This window comes from Mandrillus leucophaeus, unplaced genomic scaffold (assembly GCF_000951045.1).
Source record: "Mandrillus leucophaeus isolate KB7577 unplaced genomic scaffold, Mleu.le_1.0 Scaffold842, whole genome shotgun sequence".
Lineage (NCBI taxonomy): Eukaryota > Metazoa > Chordata > Mammalia > Primates > Cercopithecidae > Mandrillus > Mandrillus leucophaeus.
Genome location: NW_012109164.1, coordinates 282,599 through 300,135, shown reverse-complemented (window position 1 = coordinate 300,135; position 17,537 = coordinate 282,599). Strand labels below are relative to the sequence as shown.

The following is a 17,537-nucleotide window of genomic DNA, read 5'->3' as shown; positions in this document are numbered from 1 at the left end:
ACAGAAAAAACAAAAAGAAAAAAAAAGCAAAGGAATAAAGAATCACTACTCCATAGGCAGAGCAGCCCACTAGGGCTGCTGGCTGTCCATCTTTATGGTCATTTCCTGATTACATGCTAAACGAGGGGTGGATTATTCATGAGTTTTCTGGGAAAGTCAGGGACAATTCCCAGAACGGAGAGTTCCTCATCTTTTTAGACCATATAGGATAACTTCCTGACATTGCCATGGCATCTGTAAACTGTCATGGTGCTGGTGGGAGTGTCTTTTAACATGTTAATGCAGTATAATTAGCATATAATGAGCAGTGAGGACACCAGAGGTCACTCTCCTGACCATCCTGGTTTGGTGCGTTTTGGCCGGCTTCTTTACCACAACCTGTTTTATCAGAAAAGTCTTTTTGACCTGTATCTTGTGCCAACCTCCTAGCTCATCCTATGATTTAGAATGCCTTCATCTCCCAGGAATACAGCCCAGTAGGTCTCAGCCCTATTTTACCCAGCCCCTATTCGAGATGGAGTTGCTCTGGTTCCCAGGCCTCTGACAAAAGGTTGAAACATTAGAAAACGTTTAAGCGTACAACAATCAGGAGAAAATATAGCATAATTTTTGAAGTATAATTTCAAAGTGAGGAAGTATTTTCTAGGCAGGAAATGTTAAAAGCCCCTCTCCCGCACCCACCCCCAAAAAGATGATGAAATTGACTTCATAAAAATGTTTACTTTCTGCATCGCACAGAATATCAAAAATAGAATCAAAAGATAAATGGCAAGTCTGGATACATTTGCAAAATATATCCTAAATCTGAATTTACAAAGAGCACCTAAAAACCTATTTATTTATTTATTTATTTATTTATTTAGAGACGGAGTCTCGCTGTGTCGCCAGGCTGGAGTACAGTGGCCCGATCTCGGCTCACCGCAACCTCCAGCTCCCAGGTTCAAATGATTCTCCTGCCTCAGCCTCCTGAGTAGCTGGGACTACAGGTACGTGCCACCACACCAAGTTAATTTTTGTATTTTTAGTAGAGACAGGGTTTCACCATGTTGGCCAGGATGGTCTCGATCTCTTGACCTCATGATCCACCCTCCTCGACCTCCCAAAGTGCTGGGATTACAGGCATGAGCCACCGTGCCAGGCCTAAAAACCAATTTAAACACAAATTAACAGAATATATATATTAGAAAATTGAACAAAAGGGGTGAACAGATGGAAGGAAGAAAGGAAGCTTTTAAGTACATGAAAAACGTTCAACCTAACTCACAATAAAACACACATACCATTTCTAGCTGACTCAAAATTCAATTATTTTCATTTGAGAGAGACAGGAAGAACAAAGGCTTTCATATTGGTGTGAGTGTAATTTGATACAAACTGTTTTGAAAGGAGCTGTGGCGGGTTTGGTGGGGACAGCAGGGAGGTTGGTGGGACGGGTTTGCGGAAGGCGTCTCGCTTTTTTGCCCAAGCTGGTTTTGAAATCCTGGGTTCAAGCCATACTTCCACATTGGCCTGCCAAAGTGCTGGGATTACAGGTGTGAGCCACAGCGCCCAGCCATCAGTTAAATTTCTAAGACAAAAAGGCAACCCTCTTCTTGCTTGGGTTGGTACTGTGTTCTGTCCCTGACCAGGGGTGTAACCCTGGGCCATTTCTTAACCTCACTATGCTTCCTCTTCCTCGTCTGTAAAACGGGATAAATAATACTAGAGTCATGGTGAACATCAAATTAGCTACCCATGTAAGTGCCTGTTCAAGGTTTTGCTAGGATTATTTTACATATTGCCCTATCTAAAACCAAGAAACAAGGAAATCTGCTCAGCCTTGTTCCTAAGACTAGATGCAATTTAAGTGTTCATCAAAAGGCATAAAGAACTGTGATATATCCAAACACAGGAAGTAAAAGGATAAGCCAAGATGTATGAACGAAATAGGAAGATTTTCAGAATATTGTTGAGGAAATGGGAGCGGTACCTATGTGTGTTACCTTTGTACAAAAAGCGTCAAGTGGCTTATAAAGTAAATGTACATGTATACTGGTGAATGCATAGACGTTTTCTGAAGGGTCACAAAAGAAACAGCTAATGGTTGAAAGATGGGACGGAGACATCACTGTGAAATACATGGGGAATTCTGAATTCTGTGCATGATCAATTTTTTCACAAGCTTTTTTTTTTTTTTTTTTTTTGAGACGGAGCCTCGCTCTGTCGCCCAGGCTAGAGTGCAGAGGCACTATCTCGGCTCACTGCAAGCTCCGCCTCCCGGGTTCACACCATTCTCCTGCCTCAGCCTCCCGAGTAGAGTAGCTGGGACCACAGGCTCCCGCCACCACGCCCGGCTAATTTTTTTGTATTTTTAGTAGAGACGGGGTTTCACCGTGTTAGCCAAGATGGACACCATCTCCTGACCTCGTGATCCGCCCGCCTCGGCCTCCCAAAGTGCTGGGATTACCGGCGTGAGCCACTGCGCCCGGCCTCAAAAAGCATTTTTAATTTAAATAAATGCAGTATGAGGGCAGTGAACTTGGAGGTAATCAGCAAACAGGGCGCGGCCTTCGTGATGTCCTTCGACTTAGTGGTAGCAATTTTTAGAGATGGCCCAAGCAAGGCTTAGAAGAAGGTAGGTGAGCCAAGGTGCAACACCCAGGAACCCAGAAGCCGGCTGGCCAGGCAGTGGAAAGGCGCAGGCGCAGGGGTGCGCGATGCCTCCGTGGAGCGGAGCCGCCTGCACCTCCAGAGAGGCGCCACACGGGGGCAGCCTCGGAGGCCGACTCCGCGCCTCGCGCTAAGAGGAACCCAGCTGGTGCAGCAGGCGGGGAGTAAGCCGCAGAAAACCCGTGAAACACAGGTGCGTCGCCAGCTTCCTGGTGTAAAACCCAACACCTGGCTCACAAAACACAAGGTAATACCCCGTGGTTCCACTGGGGCTCGAACCCAGGACCTTCTGCGTGTAAAGCAGACGTGATAACCACTACACTATGGAACCTCACAGGAGCCAACGCTTTCTCCAGAATTTAATAACTGTTCCAAAAGACGTTTTAGCACCGGAAAATGGTTATGTGGACTTGACATCCGGCGATCGTGCACAGAGAAAAACTTTCAAAAGGACTCCTCATTTTCCAGTGTTCAAAGGAAGACGACCGCGCAGAAACATTGTAGAAATGTCTGCGTCTCCAGCTTCCTGAAGCAAAACCCAAGATTGGGCTCGCAAAATGTTAATACTAAGCATTTTAGAGAAAGGAAAGAAAAGAAAAAAAAAAAAAATTGGTTACCATGCCGTGGTTCCACTGGGGCTCGAACCCAGGACCTTCTGCGTGTAAAGCAGACGTGATAACCGCTACACTATGGAACCGCGTGCAGGGTTTTGACGTGTGGATTTAGTAATTCTGCATAAAGACATGTTAACAACATGGACCGAAATGGATTTACTGCTCAGCGATCGTGAACAGAGAGACAAATTTACACAAGGATTACAGATTTTCCAGTGTAATTCCTATCCACACTCTCCTTAGAGGCAAAGGTTTCACACTCGTGGAAAGAAAGTGCCTCCCCTGATGTGTTCATCGCGGAGAGATCATACGTGTCTGGCTCTGTGGCGCAATGGATAGCGCATTGGACTTCTAGATAATTAGAGAAATTCAAAGGTTGTGGGTTCGAGTCCCACCAGAGTCGCTTTTTGTTTGAAGGAGGGCAAACGGAAAATTAGGCAGAGGGAATGGATATAAAATAGATGAAACGAAAAACATCTACCATTTAAAATTTCCAGAAGGATGTGAATTGCAGCTAATTGCAGTTCCTGGTTATGTCCCTTCACTAGAAGGCGTTAAGAATCCCACTCCTCTATCGAACCTTTTCTCCTTCACTTTTATGTGGCCCCAGTTTCTGATGACGAGATAAAGAAATTAGGGAAAGGTAATCAAAGTTACCAAGTTATTTCTCCCATATTATTCTTTTATATCAGGAATAAAAGTAATTTTAAATTGTTCTGAAACTTTAGTCGCCTAGTGTTACCCGAGTTGCCTTAAAATAAACCGTCGTTTCGTCAATTACCAGAATGGCCGAGTGGTTAAGGCGTTGGACTTAAGATCCAATGGATTCATATCCGCGTGGGTTCGAACCCCACTTCTGGTAAAGGTTAGTTGTTTTTCCGAGCAAAAACCTTTTTTCCTAATCCTTGGCAATCCATTTTGCAATCTTAGGCGTCCAGATAATAATAACTATAGTTAATATCATTTTGCCAGAAACCTTAAACATGGCGACAGCTTCATAGTTTATATTTTGAAAAGTAGAAAGAAAACGTCTGAAAAAAAGAAAGAAAGAAAAGAAAACGTCTGGGTCCAGCTATACTACATGGGGGTGAGGGAGCACACAGAGAGAGACCCATTGTGCTGCAAAAACGTTCACTCCGAGTCGACAGTTATTACTTGAGTTCCTATTACGTGCCACCTACTGTTCTAAACACTGGGGTTGTGGTGATGCAGGCAGGTTTTCTTTTCTTTTCTTTTTAAGTAAAACAACAAAAAATACAAGAGCCTTACAATCAAGACCACTGCCCAATACCACTTACATGACAAAGTGACAGAAGAAAAATATGGGTTAAAAACAAGCAGACAGCTGGGCGCGGTGGTTTACGCCTGTAATCACAGCACTTTGGGAGGCCGAGGCGGGCGGATCGCGAGGTCAGGAGTTCGAGACAAGCCTGGCCAACATGGTGAAACTCCGTCTCTACTAAAAATACAAAACTTCGCTGGGCATGGTGGCGTGTGCCTTTAATCTTAGCTACTCAGGAGGCCGAGGAAAGAGAACCGCTTGAGGCGGAGGTTGCAGTGAGGTAAGATCGCGCCATTGCACTCCAGCCTAAGCGACAGAGCCAGACTCCCGTCTCAAAAAAAAGTGGAGGTTCAGAGGTTTGGAAAGAAACAGGCCAAAGGCTAATAACCCGTGGGACTGACCTCACAAGGCACAGGCAGCTGGTTTCCAAGGGGTCTGGTTTTAGTTTTCTTCCTTGAGCCGAGACTGGCCATCTGATGTGTAGGGATCCGCATCTTCATTTGTGAAAACCGTACCTGTCAAATTTGTGATTTTTCAATACCAGCAACTCCCATCCAAAGCAATGAGGCATGGAGGGAGTCCCCCAGAGGAGGAAGTGTGTGATTTAACCCTTCTCTTCTGGCTCTTTATAGAGAAACTTCAAAGGAAGCTTTGATCTAAGGTGCCACCTATGCCATCCCAGAAGCATGGAATATTTTATTAATAACAAATCATATTTTTCACAGCACTTTGCTGGGCCGTGGCAAGCGGATCACGTGAGGTCAGGAGTTCCAGACCAGCCTGGCCAACATGGTGAAACCCCGTCTCTACTAAAAATACAAAAATTAGCCGGTCATGGTGGTGGGCACCTGTAGTCCCAGCTGCTGGGGAGGCTGAGGCAGGAGAATCGTTTGAACCCTAGAGGAGGAGGTTGCAGTGAGCCGAGGTCGCGCCACTGCACTCCAGCCTGGGCGACAAAAAGAAAAAAAAAGAAAAGAAAAAGAAAAAAATCAGAACGTCCTCTCATAGGTTTCATTGCCATTCCTGAAGATGTAGCCATTTTAACAGGTTGTTTTCTATCTTTATAGACCTTCTATGTATATGCAAGGAACATTTATATATAACTATATGTAGTATTAAAGGATATATGTTTATATACTCTCATATACATAATACACAAATATTTCAATTTCTTCACAAGCATTATGCCATTCACATTGTTTGGCACATTTTTTTTTTTTTTCCTTAACATAACCTCTTCCCATATGGCTTTTTAACCTTTGTCGATTGTTCTCTTGATGTATTTCTTTATTTAAAAATCGGAATCTTATCGTTTCCCCCACATAGTGGACTGTCACCCAGGCTGGAGTGCAGTGGGGCAATCCCGACTCACTGTAGCCTCCGCCTCCCGGGTACAAGCCATTCTCCTGCCTCAGCCTCCCGAGTAGCTGGGACTACAGGTGTGTGCCACCACACCCAGCTAATTATGTATTTTTAGTAGAGACGGGGTTTCACCTTGTTAGCCAGGCTGGTCTCGAACTCCTGACCTCGTGATCCGCCGGCTCGGCCTCCCAAAGTGCTGAGATTACAGGCGTGAACCACCGCGTCCGGCTGAATTCTCTTTGAAGGGATCCAATGCCTTAAGAAATGAGAAGGCAAAGAATTTATGAAGAAGCAGGTCGAATTATAGAATTGACTAATTAGGTACGTCTGAGACCCAGCTACCAAGGTAACAGACTCCCTAAAAAGATAAAAATCCATCCTGTAGCTTGCCTGATCAAAATCTTTCAATGGAAGCTTCCGCTAAATGGTCAGATGCCCAAGGTTAGTAAATATTGTCATTTTCCATTTGCTATTCCCTCGGCTAGAAATTCTTTTTCCAAGTCTTCAGGTGCCCAGTCGCTATCCACAGCTCGGTTCAGGCATGATCAACCCCTGGAAAACTTGGCTCTTACTTCGGGTGCCGACCAAGTCCTCCGGTGTCCGAAAAGGCTGGCCTCCCACCACCAAAGCGCGTGACTGGGGGCTTCTGTTTTGCGCGTCTTCCAGTTCCACTGAGGGCCAAGACTTGGTCTTTGCGGCCCCAGTACCTGCTTAGTTCCGAGAGTGCGGTATGCACACAATAAATGTCTAATCGATTATTGGAAACCTAATTTTTCATCACTGCTTCTCCCACAAGAAAGTCTAGGACTGACTCCTCAAAGACCAAAACCGGAATTAGAAATCCCGCTGTTTACCCGGAGGCCCGCTCAAATGCCTTAAATCTGGGGGGATTTCCTCGTGGGAAATTCCCCTTAGGGCGCGGGGCAGGTCAGGCAGGCGGTTACTTTTTGGGTCTTTATTGTCTGTAATGGGAGAAAAGGAGAAATGAAGACTCGATTTTGCTGAACCGCTGCTCAATGTCAATTTTGCAGGTTCACCTCTCAAGAAATCAGCAAAAAGACTCAGAATTGTAATCGCGGAAAGAATGTGGCCACGTGGCCTACTTTCCCGTGGATAGATTAGGCAAATGCGTTTCTTTAGGGGCCCGGATAGCTCAGTCGGTAGAGCATCAGACTTTTAATCTGAGGGTCCAGGGTTCAAGTCCCTGTTCGGGCGGATGCTATTTTAGTTTCCAACATAAATGGATTTGGGCGAGGTTGAGCAAAAGGAGCGTTATGCAAAATTCGTTTGGGTTGCCCCATCCTTGAGGGAAACCAAAACTTGCTAGTGGGTTTTTGCTGGAAAAAGTGAAACATGTGGAAAGTGCCAAGAAACTTTCTCTTCCAACATCAGGCTTTTCTTTTCCAACCTTTATACGTTGCTTTGTCTTAGGATATTCTTTCTTTTAAATTGCGTTTATTTTATATTCAAAACAGATCAATTAACACACCTGTCGTCAGAGTCACAATAGCAATATTCTTGGCAAGAATTGTGCAGTTTTTGGCACCGAGGAATGTTTTCAGGCACTTTTATTGAAAGTGCGATGAGGAAACTGAGATTCAAGAAATATTTCAGATGAAGACAAGTGAAGACACAAGATTCCTACATCTACAACTGGACACAGTCCTTCACCAGATTCTTCATGCTCCGGTGGGCCCCTGACTTGTGTCTCTTGCGGTAAAGACTAATGCTTTTGGACACTGTCCTCATGTCTGTAGTCGATGAAAAAAACGTGCAGCCCAGAGAGCTGACTACACTGGTGATCAAACCCAAGACCTTCCTCCTGTGAAACAGGAGTGTTGGTCACCTCAATAAAAAATCTTGTGCCACGTATTGCCATTTAACATCCAATAGTATAAATAGGGCGATTACGGAACTGGGAAGAAATCGCTCTACGACTTCTGATTCCTTTGAGAGGCTTAAGCTCATTATGCATCCTCATAATGACTTTGACTTCTGATTTCTTGAGAAGCTTATTCTTTGCATCCTTACACTTTACTAAATACTATCGTCTCATTAGTTGGTGCCCGCTTAGGAGACAAGGAGAACAGCAGTCTCTGGGTGTGTACGGCGTAGGTGCAAACGTGCAAGGGGACTGGGGAGGGAGGCGAGCCTCCAGAGAGGCTAAGAAGTGGACTATAGCCCTGTGTGTTCAAAGCGGTTAAGCCAACAAAAGCTCTGCCGAAACCCGGGATCGAACCAGGGACCTTTAGATCTTCAGTCTAACGCTCTCCCAACTGAGCTATTTCGGCAAGGACATGAGAACGTCCCGCCCTGTCAAGGAAATTTAAAAGAAAAAAAAGAAGAAGATGAAACCGGGCGCAGTGGGTCACGTCTGTAATGCTAGCGCTTTGGGAGGTTGAGACGGGCGGATCACCAGAGCTCAGGAGTTCGAGACCAGACTGGCCAGTATGGTGAAACCCTGTCTCTACTAAAAATGCAAAAAAAATTAGCCGGGCGTGGTCGCAAGCGCCTGTAATCCCAGCTACTCAGGAGGCTGAGGCAGGAGGATCGCTTGAACCAGAGAGGCGAAGGTTGCAGTGAGCCAGGATGGCGCCATTGCACTCCAGCCTGGGCGACAAGAGAGGAACTCCGTCTCAAAAACAAAAACAAAAAAATCCTGTTTCCTCCCACTTTCAGCCTTTTAGTTCTTCATTTCACCTTCCAAACTGTATTATTTTTAGCCCTGAGGTTTTAAGAACAATCAGTGAGAAAATTAATTCCTTTCATGTGAGGAAACTTTCGCGTTCTGCCTTTTCCTAGGCCACATTGTATTGCCTTTCTCATGCTTTCTCTCTTCCCAGAGCCCTAATAAGAGTAAGAACCGCCGCTTTCTAAGAACCTACTGTGTGTCCAGCAGGAATCTGCAGTGTTGCATTCAATCCCGTCCTCCCCCACGCCTGCCTTTAATTGATATGATAATATACAAATTTTTAAATGAGTTACTAATGTGCCACCAATCACCCAGAACTATTTGGGAGGCTCCAAAGCATCAAAGGCTGAACACCATGGCTGGAGAAGGAATGAACTGGAGGAAGGAAAGGAGGAAAGACTGGGGGAACCCAAAGCTCTCCACCCTTGTCCTCTCGCCCCACCCTGGTCCGTTCTTGCTCGTTCAGAAACTGGTTGGAGTAAAGAGATTCCTCTTTTCAAGACAGCCAAAAGTGGAACTGATCGCTTTCGAAGGGACTCCCTCCGGAAGAAGGAGAAAAATTCGAGAAACTTACCTGTTTCTCTCCCTGGAATGCCTTCTGACCCCCGTGATTTACTTTCCTCAATAAAGAAACTCGACTCGCCCACCCAGCCCACTCTTCCTACGAGCAGCGAGGATCGCTGTCCCTCCAGCACATACCAATCAACTCAAGTCACCTGAATATGGGCATATTGGGCACACATTTCTTTGTAATGGTTCCTCTCCTATTACAATATGTATCTGTTGTTTCATCCCTAGATAGAAAACCCTTTAAGAATTATGGTAACAGTGTTACAGCTCTTTTAGAATTTGTTTAGCAGGTTTTTTGGTTTTCAGAGGAAAATAAAATAAAAACAATAATTATAATAATGGCTACCGTGTTTTGAATGCTTGCTTTTAGGCTATTAAGCACAGTACATGCATTGTTATGCCATTTAATTATCACAAGCTTATGAGATGGAAGCTATTATTATTCCCTTTCTGCAGGGGAAGCTGAGCTCTAGAGAAGGGGGAGGTAATGCTGGGATCTGTGTGCACCACGGTAGAGCATTCCTGTGGGCAGGGTGAAGGCCCTGCCTCACGATTGGGTGCTGTCTCCATCCTGGCCTTTCTCCACTAATCAGGACTCACTGGGCACCATAGTCCACCAGGTAAGAGGGCAGCCTCTTACACGTTCAGCCCACATCCCCATCCTGTCAATGAGGAGATCAAGACCGACTTTCTTCTGTTGCCTGGCTGAAGCCAGGAAGGCTCCATCATTAGCCAAGCAAAGGATGCAACCGGTCCTTTCACCTCACAGGGAAAATTAGCTCACCTTGATTACCTTACATTTCAAAAACCTCTGCAGGAGCCGGATGTTTCTCCCACACCCCGCCTTTTTTTTTTTTTTTTTCTTTGAAACGGAGTCCATCACTGTCGCCCCGGCTGGAGTGCAGCGGCGTGATCTCGGCTCACGGCAACCTCCGCCTCCCGGGTTCAAGTGATTATCCTGCCTCAGCTTTCCGAGTAGCTGGGATTACAGGCGCCAGCCACCACGCCCAGCTAATTTTTTTGTATTTTTACTACAGGCGGAGCTTCACCATATTGACCAGGCTGTTCTCCAACTCCTGACCTTGTGATTCGCCCGCCTCGGTCTCCCAAAGTGCTGGGATTACTTGTTTCCCTTTTTAATTTGTAGTAGGGGAGAACTAACGTTTCATTTTTCCCATTTCGGTCCCTTGAATACGCTGTCTCTTAATATGCACCCTCCTTCTCCCACCAACAGAAGCTGCTGTCTCCACCTCAACTTCTTCCTGTGTTCAGATCACATTTTTGAGAGGGGAGTCGGGGGTGGATTTGACCTGTTTTAACGAGGGAAATGGCTCTGTTTGGGGCTTCAGTTTCTAGATGATCATCTCTTCCTTTTTATGATACAGAAAACTCTTTCCTAAGGTAGTAAGGAGGGCTAGGAAGGTGCAGGATCCCAACCATATTCCTCAGGCACCCAATCAGAGAGAACCCAAGAGGGAAGGTCAGCAGGAGCCGTCACAGGTGAGCGAAGAGAGGCTGTCACTGCGGGGGCTGGGGGCCGGTCCTTTGATAAATCCGCTGTTGGGATACAGCAGCTCAGCGGCTGACTACAGAATAATCTGCCTATTGCAGCCCCCAAAGCGATGGACTGGAAGTTTCCCGTATACCTCTGCACAAAGGCCTATCCCCACAGGGGCCCCAGGTTTACCCTCCCATAAGCGATTGGGGTCGCAGTTTACACAATCCAGGACTTGATTGCCTTCTTTTGCAGTGGGTTAACAAACAAAAGACCCTAAAATTGGTTCTCATTCTTTTAATGAAGAAAAATTAAAGCCGCCCGAACAGGGACTTGAACCCTGGACCCTCAGATTAAAAGTCTGATGCTCTACCGACTGAGCTATCCGGGCTCACGGAAGAGTTTTTGCTTCCATTAATGAAGACTGTGTTATCATTATGCTGCGAACTAATGGGCAGGGCGATGGACGAGTTACTGGGCTCTTTTGTGTGTGATCCAATCCAATTCCGAGGCAGAAATCCTGCGAGGACTGGGAGGAGGCGAAGTCGGGCGTGGGGAAGAAGGGTGATTAGCTTGTTCTTTGGCAGCTGAATACAGATTGTTAAATAAAGCACGCTCTCCTTATGTTTAGAGACTGCTTGGCAAACGCGAACCCTCAGTTCTGCAAAACCGAGCAGGGGAGAGAAAAAGCCGCCCACGAATTGAACTGTATGCACCGCCTACGCGTGTCTTAGCCCTGAACCCAAAGCGCATCTGGTCAGAGACCACAGTTCTGTGTTTAAAGACATCAGGCTGCCCCTTCCGAGAAGACGCCACTTCGTGATTCCTTTCCCCCATCCCAGGTGCCCACCTCCAAAATGTAGCGCGAAGCACATTAGCTGAAAAGAGATGACGGGTGGCAACCACAGCCCTCCGGCGATCCGGTGAGCGCGCTCCGAGCCCATCCCGCCCCCACGGCCCCGGCCTCGACGCACGCGCAGCTCAGTCGCAGCGCGCGAGCCGACCCGCCCCTCCCACTTCTTCCCTCTACACGCAGCTATTTTCTGCCCACAGACATCAAGAACTTTCAGTTCTCTAGGCCTCGCACGTGCTGTCCCATCGCTAACTGAAATGTCACCTTCCTTTGAACTCCTTTCCCCTCGTTGACTCCAAGCACCTGTAGAGAGGGAAAAATAATCTTCCCTCTACCAGTTTGAGTTATCAGCCGGACTCCTGTAACAACAGACAGAATGAAGACAAAAACAAACAGAAGTGTATTAACGTGTGGACATACCCAGGGAATGAGTAATTCCAAAGGTGTGACTGAGAACTCCATTTTATACAGCATCGTCAACGAAGAACACCACGTTTTTGGAGAAGTGACAATACAAAGGAAAAGGACCTTAAAGGGAGGGCGCGGTGGCTCACTCCTGTAATCCCAGCACTTTGGGAGGCCGAGGCGGGCGGATGACCTGAGATCAGGAGTTCGAGACCAGCCTGACCAACATGTGGTGAAACCCTGTCTCTACTAAAAATACAAAAATTAGCCGGGCGTGGTGGCGCGCGCCTGTAATCCCAGCTACGCAGGAGGCTTAGGAAGGAGAATCGCTTGAACCCGGGGGGCAGATCGTGCCACTGTACTCCAGCCTGCATGCTTTGAGACAGAGCGAGACTCTGTCTCAAAGAAAAAAAGAAAACAAAAAAAAGAAAAGGACCTCGGGTCTCCAGGGACAGCAAACTGTGGGAAAGCAAATATGTGGGAAATTAATTTTAGGTAGATAAATGCAGGTTCCTAAAGCTTGTTAAATATACTCCGCTGGTCCCGTCTCCAAGCTGTTAAGGGTCTAAAGTTGTCTGAGGTTATCAACTTTTGTCCTTCCTGGTAGAGAAGGGAGGAAGAATGCCTTTGTAAATATATATCCTGCTTTTAGGCAGATAGGGGGAGGCTACGGAGCTTTATTTCAATCAGCTTCTTCCCAATTGCCTTTAGCGCAAAATAATCTTTAGGCCAGAGTGGCATATTTTGGGGTGGTATATACTGCTACCCTTTACACCTTTGAGAATGCAGCTTGGCCAAAGCAGTGGTTCACGCCTGTAATCCCAGCGCTTTGGAGGCCGAGGCGGGCCAATCACTTGAGGTCAGGAGTTTGAGACTAGCCTGGCCAACATGATGAGACCTGGTCTCTATCAAAAAATACAAAAATTAGCCGAGTGCGGTGGCGCCCGCCTGTAGTCCCAGCTACTCGGGAGGCTGAGGCAGGAGAATCACTTGAACCCGGGAAATGGAGGTTGCAGTGAGCGAGATGGCCTTTAATCAATGCTTTAACAGAGAAATATACAAGACCTTTGGTAACCCAGAGGAATGACTAGAAGGAAGGCAGAGTAGCACCTCGTAGGGGTGGAAAAGGCATTAGAACTGTGCCTTGAAAGGTGAGTAGGAGTGTGCAGGCATGCAGGAAATGTGATTCAGCCAGAGATACCGAGTGGTCTTCTCTGAGCTTGAATTCCAAATACTTCTCACCAGGATTCCCCCTCTCCTCTTCAGGCTGAAAACCAGACAGGCTTTTTAGGGCAAAGGCTAGGCCCAACATTTCCTAGGAATATGCCTCCCACTTTTGGTCCCAAGGCGGTTGGCTTTTGCTCAGAGCAATAGTAACAATCTCATTCTTCACTCTTACCTGTGTGTAAATAACACTTTAAAGCATGTTGTCAGGTTCTCCAAAGAAATGGAACCAATAGGACAGAGACAGATAGAAACAGAGGTAGAGACAGATTATTTTAAGAGCTTGGTTCACACATTGTGGGGGTCAGCAAACCCAAAACCTGTAGGGCAGACTAACAGTTTGAAAATTTAGATAAGAGTTAAGGTTGCCATCTTGAGTTTAAATTCAGCAGGGCAGGCCAGGTGCGGTGGCTCATGCCTGTAATCCCAACACTTTGGGAGACCGAGGCGGGTGGATGACCTGAGGTCAGGAGTTCCAGACCAGCCTGGCCAAAATGGTAAAACCCCATCTCTACTAAAAATACAAAAATTAGCCAGGCATGGTGGCACACACCTGTAATTCCAGCTACTTGGGAGGCTGAGGCAGGAGAATCTCTGGAACCCAGGAGGCAGAGGTTGCAGTAAGCCCAGATCACGCCACTGCACTCCAGCCTGGGTGACAGAACAGGACTCTCTCTCAAAAAAAGTAAATAAATAAATAAATAAATTCAGCAGGGCAGTAAGCTGGAGACTCAGGAAAGCAGGTTTTCTACACCAAAGTTTTTTTTTGTTTGTTTCTGTTTGAGATGGAATCTTGCTCTGTTGCCCAGGCTGGAGTGCAGTGGCACAATCTCGGCTCACTGTAACCTCCACCTCTCAGGTTCAAGCGATTATTCTGCCTCAGCCTCCCAAGTAGCTAGGATTACAGGCATGCGTCACCATGCCGGGCTAATTTTTGTATTTTTAGTAGAGACGGGATTTCACCATGTTGGCCAGGCTGGTCTTGAACTCCTGACCTCAGGTGGTCAGCCCGCCTCGGCCTCCCAAAATGCTGGGATTACAGGCGTGAGCCACCGTGCCCGGCCTATAGCAAAGTTTTTAGGAGAATTCCTTCTTCAGAAACGCCAGTCTTTGCTCTTAAAGGCTTCAGCTGTTTTAACGAGGCACATTACGAAGGGTAATCTTCTTTACCTGGAGTCTACTGATTTAAATGTTAATCATGTGTAAAAAACACCGTCATTGCCAGGGGCTGTGACTCACACCTGTAGTCTCAGCACTTTGGAAGGCCGAGGGCAGGTGGATCACTTGAGCTCCTGAGTTCGAGACCAGCCTGGGCAACATGGCGAAACCCCGTCTCAATACCAAAAATACAAACAATTAGCTGGACGTGATGGTGCGTACCTGTAGTCCCAGCTACTCGGGAGGCTGAGGCCAAAGAATGACTTGAGGCCCAAGAGGTCGAGGTTGCAGTGAACTGTGATGGCGCCACTGCACCCCACCCCTGAGCAACAGAACAAGAACCTGTCTCAAAAGAAACCAACAAACCAAAAACACCTTCCTAGTAACATCTAGAATGGTGTTCGACCAAACCTCATGAAAAGTTTAATTCTCTAGTCTGTTAGATGATCACTTGGGGTTTCTTCTTATTGCTCATCATTGAATTTTCAAGAGCCTCTCATCAAAATATATCTTTCCACCCAGGAACTCAATGATTTTGGGGGTGAAGCCCCATATCAGATAGCATATTGGCAAACATTAACAGAAAGGGGACAGGGGTATAAATAGGCCTAAAAACCATATGGCTGGTTTCATTTTGCCTTTTACCACACTGCGAGTTCTTAGAATGTGACACATGGATCTCCTTCCTCCCTCTCTCCATGGTCCAGCCTGGCTAAAAAGAAGGCACCCCCTAAGCGTGTTGTTCCATTGCCTTGCCTTGAGTGGAGTGGCTCAGTGGCTCATCTTCTTTTTTTTTTTTTTTTTTGTTTAGATGGAGTTTCGCTCTTGCTGCCCATGCTGGAGTGCAATGGCGCAATCTTGGCTCACGGCAACCTCTGCCTCCTGGGTTCAAGCAATTCTCCTACCTCAGCCTCCCGAGTCGGTGGGATGACTGGCATGCGCCACCGCGCCCAGTTAATTTTGTATATTTAGTAGAGACGGGGTTTCTCCATGTTGGTCAGGCTGGTCTTGAACTCCCGACCTCAGGTGATCCGCCCGCCTTAGCCTCCCAAAGTGCTGGGATTACAGGCGTGCGACACTGTGCCCAGCTGTGGTTCATCATCTTAATGAGGCTTTCTACCGGAATTCAATCCAGATCCTCCGAGTTCCACTGACATCCACCCCCATGCCGGACCAGGGTGGACAACTCTGGAAGCCTAGAGACAGATGGGATGGCCGATTCCCGGGGTGTTTCCGGGTGATCTCTGCCAGGAGCTTCTCTATTGGCGTTGATAACAAATTAGCCAATGGATACAAACCTATTTTGTAAACTGCCAGGTGTTGAAGATCCAGCGGTGTCCTCTGAAATCCAGTTCTTCCTGCATACAGTGTCTGGATATCTTTGCTGGGGCGGAGAGGGTGGTGCATCGAGTTCAGAGGGGTGCGAGGATAGGATGCACAAGTGACTTGCAATTTGGCACATAAAAATACAGGACATCCCATTAAATCCAGTTTCACAGAAACAACAGATATATACTTTGTATGTTCCATGCAATATTTGGGACATGTTTATACTCAAAAGTATTTGTTGTTTCTCTGAAATTCAAATTTTGGCCAGGTTCAGTGGCTCACGCCTGTAATCCCAACACTTTGGGAGGCTGAGGCTGGCGGATGACCTGAGGTCAGGAGTTCGGGACCAGCCTGGCCAACATGGTGAAACCCTGTCTCTACCAAAAATATAAAAATTAGCCGGGCGTGATGGCAGGCACCTGTAATCCCAGCTACTCGGGGTGGCTGAGGCAGGAGAATCACTTGAACCCGAGGTGGAGGTTACAATGAGCTGAGATCCCGACACTGCACTCCAGGGAGCAAGACTTTGTCAAGAAAGAGAGAGAGAGAAATTAATTGGACGTCTTGTATTTGGTCTCCTGACCCTAGTGTAGATTTAAACCAGAAAGGACTTCTGATCCCTGTCTCCCACCCCAACCAAGAGCTGTTCTGGGATCATTGCTATTGTTTTTGTTTTCTTTTTTAAAGACAGGGTTTCACCGTGTTGGCCAGGCTGGTCTGGAACACCTGACCTCAAGTAATTCGTCCATCTCGGCTTCCCAAAGTGCTGGGATTACAGGCGTGAGCCAGTGCGCCCGGCCCCGGCCCTTGTGGTTAAAACAGCTGGACGAAGCCCGTGCGCCTAACGCTTTCGAGAACTTCTTTGGCCAAGAGGGGGCCGGGCTGTCACCATTCCCGGCGTGCCCGCGACCAAGCAGGCGACGGAGGCGGCGCAGGCCGAGAGCTCCCGCCCCCTGACACTGAGAGAAAGGTTGCAGCGCCCACGGCTGCCTATTACCTGAAAGAAGAGAAGCGGGGTGCGGGGGAACAGGGTTGCTCAAGAAAGCGAGCTGTGCGCAGTGCTCCGGGAGAGCTCGGCTCAAACCAGGCCTCAAGTCAGGGCAGAGGTATAACTTCGTACTGGGCAGTTTAAAAGGTAGGACATATGTCCCCAGTATCCTCCCTCCCACAGGAAAATGCCGATGAGTCAGTCAGTATTCCCTTAACTGCTCCAGCCCGAGATCCCACAGGGTGTTGACCCTGTTGACTGTGCAGAAATCACATGTAGTGACCTGTTGACTGTGCAGAAATCACACGTAGTGATGACTAACGCCTAAAACGGAAGCCCTGCCGAAACCCGGGATCGAACCAGGGACCTTTAGATCTTCAGTCTAACGCTCTCCCAACTGAGCTATTTCGGCTGTATTAGAATAACTTTTTCTTTTTTTCTACAAAATTATAATAAAATAGTATTTGTTCATGGTAACAGATTATATGGATTCAGCTAGAGGTAGGCATTTTACAAATGTTACAAAGGTGATAAGGCAAGGCCCTTGTTTACAAATTAGAAGTGATAAATCACTTTTCTCAGGGGTTTTTTTGTTTTTTTGTTTTTTAAGTTCCCTGCAATTCGCTTTTTTCATTTAAAAATATGTTTTTATGGACTTGTTTCATGGCAGTTTTGTAGACCTATCGTGCTTTTTAATCCACGTTTACCAGTATTGGATTGTATGGTTATAATGTAATCTATGTAATCAAACTAACAATTATCGGCTTTTTTACGTTTTTCTATATCTCATTATTAAAAACAATACTGCAATTAATTTTTAAAATATATTTGTTGTTCTTGTGCAAAGGCAGATTTTGCAAGGTAGATATATATGAACATTATGATTTTTACAGATATCTTCAGATTGAAATCCAGG

General features: G+C 46.6%; 8 non-coding genes across 8 annotated transcripts; 3 read left to right on the top strand and 5 right to left on the bottom strand.

The window, feature by feature from the left end:
* Nucleotides 1–2,907: 2,907 nt before the first annotated feature.
* On the bottom strand, nt 2,908–2,980 carry TRNAV-UAC. Its single transcript has one exon. It is a non-coding gene; the product is annotated as a tRNA-Val (tRNA).
* A 293-nt stretch (nt 2,981–3,273) lies between these two features.
* On the bottom strand, nt 3,274–3,346 carry TRNAV-UAC. The gene has a single exon. It is a non-coding gene; the product is annotated as a tRNA-Val (tRNA).
* Nucleotides 3,347–3,580: 234 nt separating this feature from the next.
* On the top strand, nt 3,581–3,666 carry TRNAR-UCU. Its single transcript is given in 2 exon segments — nt 3,581–3,617; nt 3,631–3,666. It is a non-coding gene; the product is annotated as a tRNA-Arg (tRNA).
* Nucleotides 3,667–4,042: 376 nt separating this feature from the next.
* TRNAL-UAA lies at nt 4,043–4,125 on the top strand. The gene has a single exon. It is a non-coding gene; the product is annotated as a tRNA-Leu (tRNA).
* A 2,924-nt stretch (nt 4,126–7,049) lies between these two features.
* Nucleotides 7,050–7,122, top strand: TRNAK-UUU. Its single transcript has one exon. It is a non-coding gene; the product is annotated as a tRNA-Lys (tRNA).
* Nucleotides 7,123–8,125: 1,003 nt separating this feature from the next.
* Nucleotides 8,126–8,198, bottom strand: TRNAF-GAA. The gene has a single exon. It is a non-coding gene; the product is annotated as a tRNA-Phe (tRNA).
* A 2,784-nt stretch (nt 8,199–10,982) lies between these two features.
* TRNAK-UUU lies at nt 10,983–11,055 on the bottom strand. The gene has a single exon. It is a non-coding gene; the product is annotated as a tRNA-Lys (tRNA).
* A 5,905-nt stretch (nt 11,056–16,960) lies between these two features.
* Nucleotides 16,961–17,033, bottom strand: TRNAF-GAA. Its single transcript has one exon. It is a non-coding gene; the product is annotated as a tRNA-Phe (tRNA).
* Between the last annotated feature and the right edge of the window lie 504 nt (nt 17,034–17,537).